This window comes from Apium graveolens, chromosome 6 (genome assembly GCF_009905375.1).
Source record: "Apium graveolens cultivar Ventura chromosome 6, ASM990537v1, whole genome shotgun sequence".
Taxonomy (NCBI): domain Eukaryota; kingdom Viridiplantae; phylum Streptophyta; class Magnoliopsida; order Apiales; family Apiaceae; genus Apium; species Apium graveolens.
Window position 1 is genome coordinate 91,067,384 of NC_133652.1, and position 7,014 is coordinate 91,074,397.

At 39.1% G+C, this 7,014-nt stretch overlaps 1 non-coding gene across 1 annotated transcript; it reads left to right on the forward strand.

Annotated features, from left to right (window-relative positions):
* The first annotated feature begins 1,012 nt into the window (after positions 1-1,012).
* Positions 1,013-1,119, forward strand: LOC141668999 (small nucleolar RNA R71). Its single transcript, XR_012553301.1, has one exon. It is a non-coding gene; the product is annotated as a small nucleolar RNA R71 (small nucleolar RNA).
* Positions 1,120-7,014: the final 5,895 nt, after the last annotated feature.

Here is a 7,014-nt window from a genome sequence, read left to right on the forward strand (position 1 = left end):
CGAAAGGTATGTTGATATGAAGTTTCTTGAACACCTCCAGAAACTTCTCAAATTGCTTGTCCAGCTTTTTCTTCTGCAGCCTCTTAGGAAAAGGAGGTGGAAGATAAATCTGTTTCTCCCCTGTATTATCCTCAAGCAGAGTGTGCTCGACAGTATTCTTCCTTGGTTCCACTTCTTCATCCTGCTGCTCTACTTCTTTTGCAGCTCCAGCTTTTTCAGTCAACTCTTGAGTTTGTTCGGGATTAGCAACCTTTCTAGACCTCAAAGTGATTGCCTTTACCTGCTCTTTAGCTTCCTTCTTTCCTGGCAATTCAGTGTCACTAGGTAGTGTACCAGGCTGACGATTTAGCAAGGCATTGGCAATTTGCCCAATTTGATTTTCCAAGGTCTTGATAGAAACAACTTGGCTCTTGCACATAGCTTCAACTCCTCTAATTCAGATTTTTCGTTAGCTGGTTGCAGCTGGAGTTGTTGTTTTGGTGCATACTGCGGTTGCTGAAAACCAGGGGGGTTGTACTGCTTAGCTGGATACTGCTGATAAGGCTGTTGAACCGCATTCTGAACATTGCTCCAACTGAAATTAGGATGATTGCGGCTGTTTGGATGATAGGTGGCTGGCACAGGTTGCTGCGATCGCTGGAAGTTGCTCACGAACTGAGTTGATTCATTAGAAATTACGCAATGATCAGTCTCATGGGCACCAGCATAAAGCTCACAGATACTAGCGATTTGATTAACTCCATAATTAGCCAAAGTGTCCACCTTCATCGTCAACGCCTTAAGTTGGGCAGCGATAGCAGTTGCTGCATCCAACTCCAGAATTCCTGCAATTTTTCCCTGAGTCAGTCTCTGAGAAGGATTCTGGTACTCATTAGCAACCATCAGTTCAATAATTTCATAAGCTTCATCATAGCTCTTAGCCCACAAGGCTCCTCCTGATGCTGCATCAAGTATGGGCCTAGAAGTAGGACCCAATCCATTGTAAAAATAGTTGATAATCATACAGTTAGGTATGCCATGGTGTGGGAACTTTCTTAGTATCTCTTTATATCGATCCCAAGCCTCACACAGAGATTCTCCAGTTTGCTGCGCGAACTGGGTAAGAGCATTCCTGATTGCCGCAGTCTTTGCCATGGGAAAAAATTTAGTGAGAAACTTTTGAGCAAGATCTTCCCAAGTTGTGATAGACCCTGCCGATAGAGAGTGTAACCAGTACTTAGCCTTGTCCCTCAAAGAGAATGGGAAGAGTCGCAGCTAGATAGCATCTTCAGTCACGCCATTGAACTTGAAAGTGTCGCAGATCTCGATGAAATCCCTGATCTGCATGACTTGATCTGAGTTCTGTATCATCTGGATCGTGTTTGACTTGATCTCAAAAGTGTTAGCCGCGATGGCTGGTCTAATAATGCTAGACTGAATGTCATTAATATAAGGCTTATAATAGTCCATCAGAGCCTTCAGATTCTCTGCTTAATCACCCATAGCTACTACAATTGGCTCTTCAACTTTCTCATCTTCTTCTACCTTCTTTTCTTCCTCAAAAACTTCCCTACAAATTACCACAAGTTCTTCCTCGGCTTTATCCAGTGTTCTCTTGTAATTACGCGAACACGTATGCATACACCCTTGCTAGATCACCTGAAATAAAACAAGGAAACAAATAGGTAACAATGTCCGAGTCAATGAAATTTAATGACCATTGATGGAAAACACATAAACTAGTAATTAACACTGCAGTCCCCAGCAGCGGCGCCAAAAACTTGTTAGTCGCTAAACACGCGCTAATAATACACGCAAGTATACGAGTTCGCAAGTAGTATATAATCTTTTCTAGTTCGTTCCCACAGAGACTGTATTGGTTAACTATCTAAATTACGCACCTACGCAACAATGTATGGTTATTATTCAATGCTAAGACTATAATAAAGTGAGGTTGATTATAACTAAGAATTACGCTAACAATTATAACTAAGAAAATAAAATAAACTGAGTTAATATATATGACAAATATGGGATTCTAACTTCATTAAGTACTTCATTCAATAGCCTTATTATTCTCAACCTTAGCATGCAATGGTGGTGACACTAATCAGACAACACGAAACTGATAAATGCCAACTTTCGTTGCACGAGTACCATTCTACCAGACATCCACAAAAGAGATAGAAGCTGAATAGGCACCAATTATATTGAGACCCTATATGGCTATAGAATTTGACAACATAACGTTTTAAGCACAAGTTATCTATCTTGATTACATAGGGCAAGTAAGATGGGTAAAATTACCTACGAATCATGCATAACAATACATGAACCTATACTTGCATGGCAAGTTCTAAATCCTTAAATTCACTTTCGCTTTATTAAGAATTAACACACTATCTTATAAGTTCACGACGCTCATAAGACGAATAAGCACAACCAATAATAGGATATCATACAATCACCACACACTAAGACATCAAATAAATTAACTAAAGAAATCCATAAATAAATCTGCTAGAACCCCACGATAACTATTAGCCCATAATCGAACTCATCGCCAACGTGGATTCCAAAGAAAACATGATATAGCAAACGTAGTCTTTATACGAATAAATAAACCAAAGTACACACACAAGAATATAGGTTCAAATAAAGAAGAAACAAACATCCAAATTAAAACTCAAAACAAAGATTCACAAGAATAAACTAGATCGTCTTCGCCTTTGTTGAATTGTGCCAAAAGATCTTTTGCCGTCTTCTCCTCCCCTGATGTCTTCAAACTCTGAATTATAAATTATATTCTATTAATAAATGACCTAAGTTATGTTTATATAGCAGTCCAAGCACCCCAGGAGTCCAGAATTTGAATTATAAAAGAATCAGGATTTTTAATTCCCGACCCAGCGCGGCCGCGCGCTTCACCAGCGCGGGTGCGCTGACTTTCTGTTCCCTGGCGCGGGCGCGCGCAATATCAGCGCGGGCGCGCCGACCTTCTGCCAAAAAACTTTATTTTCTTTTCTTTATTCCTTGCAGCTTCGAGCGAGTCTTTCAAGCTTTTATTCTAACACATCCTAAACACCATATTAGCATCAAAATAATGCTAATTTACCTGATTCGTGAAGTAAATCCCGAAATGCAAAACCACTTGAAAACACGTTAAAACACAAATAACTTGAGTACAAATACACCAACTCAAAGCTTATTATAGCATAAATAAGTGTCATAAATGCCACTTAACAACCTGCCATGACATCAGTATCCTGGATAGCTTCCTTCACAGACATGTAAAAAACTCTGGCCCTTGGAGTCTCATTCACTACTGGAGTGGATCCCATGATTCTCAATGCATTGCTGACTGGGGTGGGTGTCTTGCAATCTCATGCTATGTATCCCAGCTTTCCGTATTTAAAACATGTAAATCCAATTGTTGGAACCTTAACTGCTGGATTCCGGGTAGGCTGGTCTGTGTTAACCGGCTCTTTAGCTGACTGGTTACGACACTCCCTTGAATAGTGTCCTTTCTGATTACACTTGAAACAAACTATATTAAACTTATTATAAACTCCTTCATGTTTCTTCTCACATACCTGACAATCCGTAAAAGTTAGCCTTAACTGATTTGGCTGGTTCACAGTGGCTGGACGGTTGCCTTGACCTCCGTCGCCTGCATTTTGTTTCTTGTAATTAAAACTTCTCCCTGGCTGAAATTTGCCCTTCTTCTGATTAAAATTTGGAAACTTCCCAGCTTGGGACTGACCTTCAGTTCCTTTAAACTTTTTTTCTTACTCTCCTTTTCTTTCTGAGACATCTCGCTTTCCACTTCTGCAATCATGGTCTTCTGTACAACTCACGCATAGGTATCCAATTCAAATATGGCTACCTTCCCTCCGATCCATGGCTTTAAACCTTGCTAAAATCTGTTGGCTTTCTTCCTGTCAGTATCCACATATGATGGTACAAACCTTGACAATTCCTCAAACTTGCTTTCATAATCAGCTACCGATATATTCCCTTGCTTTAGCTCCAAAAACTTCAATTCCATCTGATCTTGAACGAACTGGGAAAAATATTTTTCTAAAAATAACTCTCTGAACCTCTCCTAAGTAATAGCTTTTGGACCTTCCAATATCTTCACAGTTTCCCACCAGTAAGTGGCTTCATTCTTCAAATAATAACTTGCAAACTCAACCTTATGTTCCTCCTTAACCTTAACCAAAGCAAATGCCTTCTCTATCCCTTTTAACCAAACACTCGCATTAATTTGATCTAAAGAACCTTTGAATTCTGGTGGATTCATCGCCTAAATAGTCTTAAAAGTTACCTGGGGGTTAGTCTGTCTTTGTTGCTGTTGAGTTAGGTGAACTGTTTGTTGAGCCAAAATCTGAAGAATCTGGGCTAATGTTGGGTCTATGGGACCTGGGTTTGCATTCTGGTTGTTGTTGTCTTGGTTGTTGTTGTTGGTTTCTTCATTTTGGTTGGTAGAACGGGTATTTCTTCTAGGAGGCATTTTCTGTAAAGAATCAAACAACTTATTTAGCCTTTAAATCAAATCCTTTTTATGGAAAGTTTTTTTTATAAAATAAAATTATCCCCTTTTGAAAATAGTTGTAACAATTGAACTAAGTAAATTGCATGCTTCTTTACAGAATGTAAACATTTAAGGGGATAGGGTACATGGTATCACAAGAGTTATAGCTGGTGCAATAAGTAAAGTAAGATAAAGCACGTGTAGTAATGTAAATGACAATGTTGGAAAAGAAAAGGTAGTGATATATAGATCAAAGTTTTGGGTAGTACAAGTGTGAAAACACTTCAAAAGTAAAAGCAAAAGAGGAACAACAGGCCTACACAGTACTCAGCAGATCTAGTCTATAAATACAAGCCAAAAGTCTATTGATACACATTACACACTAATGTACATAACAAAATAACCACAACTCTGGCTCAACATCCCTGTCTCTGCATCTCTGTCTCTAGCTCCAAGAAAACTCTGGTCCACCAAGCCTCTCAAGATTCTCCATCACCTCTTTGGCCCATCCCATAAGAGCATCAGGGCCTGCATACTCACATGTAGCTCCATGCAGTCTAGCCTCAAGAATCCTCTGTGTCACATGAATCTCCTCTCGAAGCTCCCTCACACTCCGGTCAATATCTGTAGTCCTCACTATATGCTGCAGCTCTCGAATCTGTGCCAACAGGGTCTCACATTCCAAAAGAAGAGCCTCATACCGAAAATAAGGAACATGATGTGGAGTAGACTAAAATGGTGCACCTGCAACTGAATGACCAGTAGAATCCGAACCAGCAGGTGGGGGTCCTCGGATAGGTGGTCTCATACCAGGAGGTGGAATAGCTCACAGTGGTACAACCTCTATCACAACCGGAGGTAGTATAGCCAACACCGGTGGAAGAACAGGATGTGGATCAGAAGATGGGCCTCCGATTGAGGGCTCCGAATGATCAGCCGGCACTGAAATGAAGGAATCTGCCATTGCTACTATCTGAAATCATAACACAAAATAAAAAACTCAAACCACAACGGATATCATACTAACACTTATTATATAGTCATACTCAACCTCTCGACATTTTATATTTCTATTCCTTACTTCTAATCCTAACCCTCTACCCATTCCCGACAATCTAGGCTTGTGTTAGTGACTTATAACTTGTAGCTTTGATACCAAACCTGTGGCGCCCTCCAAACCCGGGTCGAAAGTTTGGGGTCTAAACGCACACACACACCTTGTATATAAACCTGCTTATACCAATAATAAAGATAATGATATGCAGTGACCCTACTTACCAACTTTCATGGATCGCAACAGGTTGAAGTATGCACACAAGCCACACAAACACACTTATATTACAAATGTCCAAGCCAACCTATTCAAATTTACAACTGAATATTAAATATTCTTATAACTTATTAAACTTAAACTATTTCAAAAGTCTTCAGCTACTTATCCCACTTAACCTGAAATCCTAGCTCGCGCACTGGATTGGGGATTCTCGTTACCAACAACTTCCTTCTTAACTGGAAAAGAACATAAACAGAATCGCACAAATGAGCTAACTAGCTCAGCAAGTCACCTTGACAATATTGAAATTAAATAATAGTCAAATGAAATGATTTAAGGTATCAAGTTCATGGTTAAACAATGAATTAGAATTGGATATTAAGTTTTCATTTTAGAATCCAAGGTTAGGCTGCTGATCAGTCATACACTAACCCCGAGCAAGGCACACAGCTCTGCTCTAATTACTGGTTCCAAGGCACACATTGGCCTAACTTGACTACCAATCTAGTCTGACCACGAATCTGGTCCACAATATTATAAAACAATCCAATTCTACAATAATTACAGAATAAATAATGTAATGCAATAAACAGAATCATAAGCAATATTGGGTTTCAAACATAAGATGATCTGTAATTTTCACAGAGGAACAGTATAGCAAATACAAGGATTTGCTATCAGCCGGTACAAGAATTGAATAATAAAAGAATCAAAGTCTTGTGGTTATAAGGATTTGGTCTTTCAATGTATAAGGTATAAAGGTTTGAGCGTTAAACAATTTCGGTTCAGTAATTGGTATTTAGTTTGTATGTATTTGTGGGGTAGTATCGTATATCTGTGGTTCGTATCTGAGTATTCAACAATCAATGGTTCCGAAAGAATAAGGCTTACGGCTCGAAGATCAATAACTGGAATTAAGGTTTAGGATTCAGTATTTCAAAGCATTTGCAATATAAAACAGAACTATCAATCACTCGTAATGTATCTTGAGAAGGTTCATAACACTTGCCTTGTCTTTATTCGCTAACACCTCACTTGCTTTCGATCACTATCTCTTATTCTTCGACTACGTGCTTCCCTTTCCTAAACCTTGCCTCTTCTGCTCAAATATCAAGAGTATCTATCAATACTTATCTTGCTTTATTCCATTCGATATAAGCTTCTATCTACCCTTCGTTTCACCCAAATCCTATTTACGGATTGAAAGTTACGATTAAAACAATCAAAT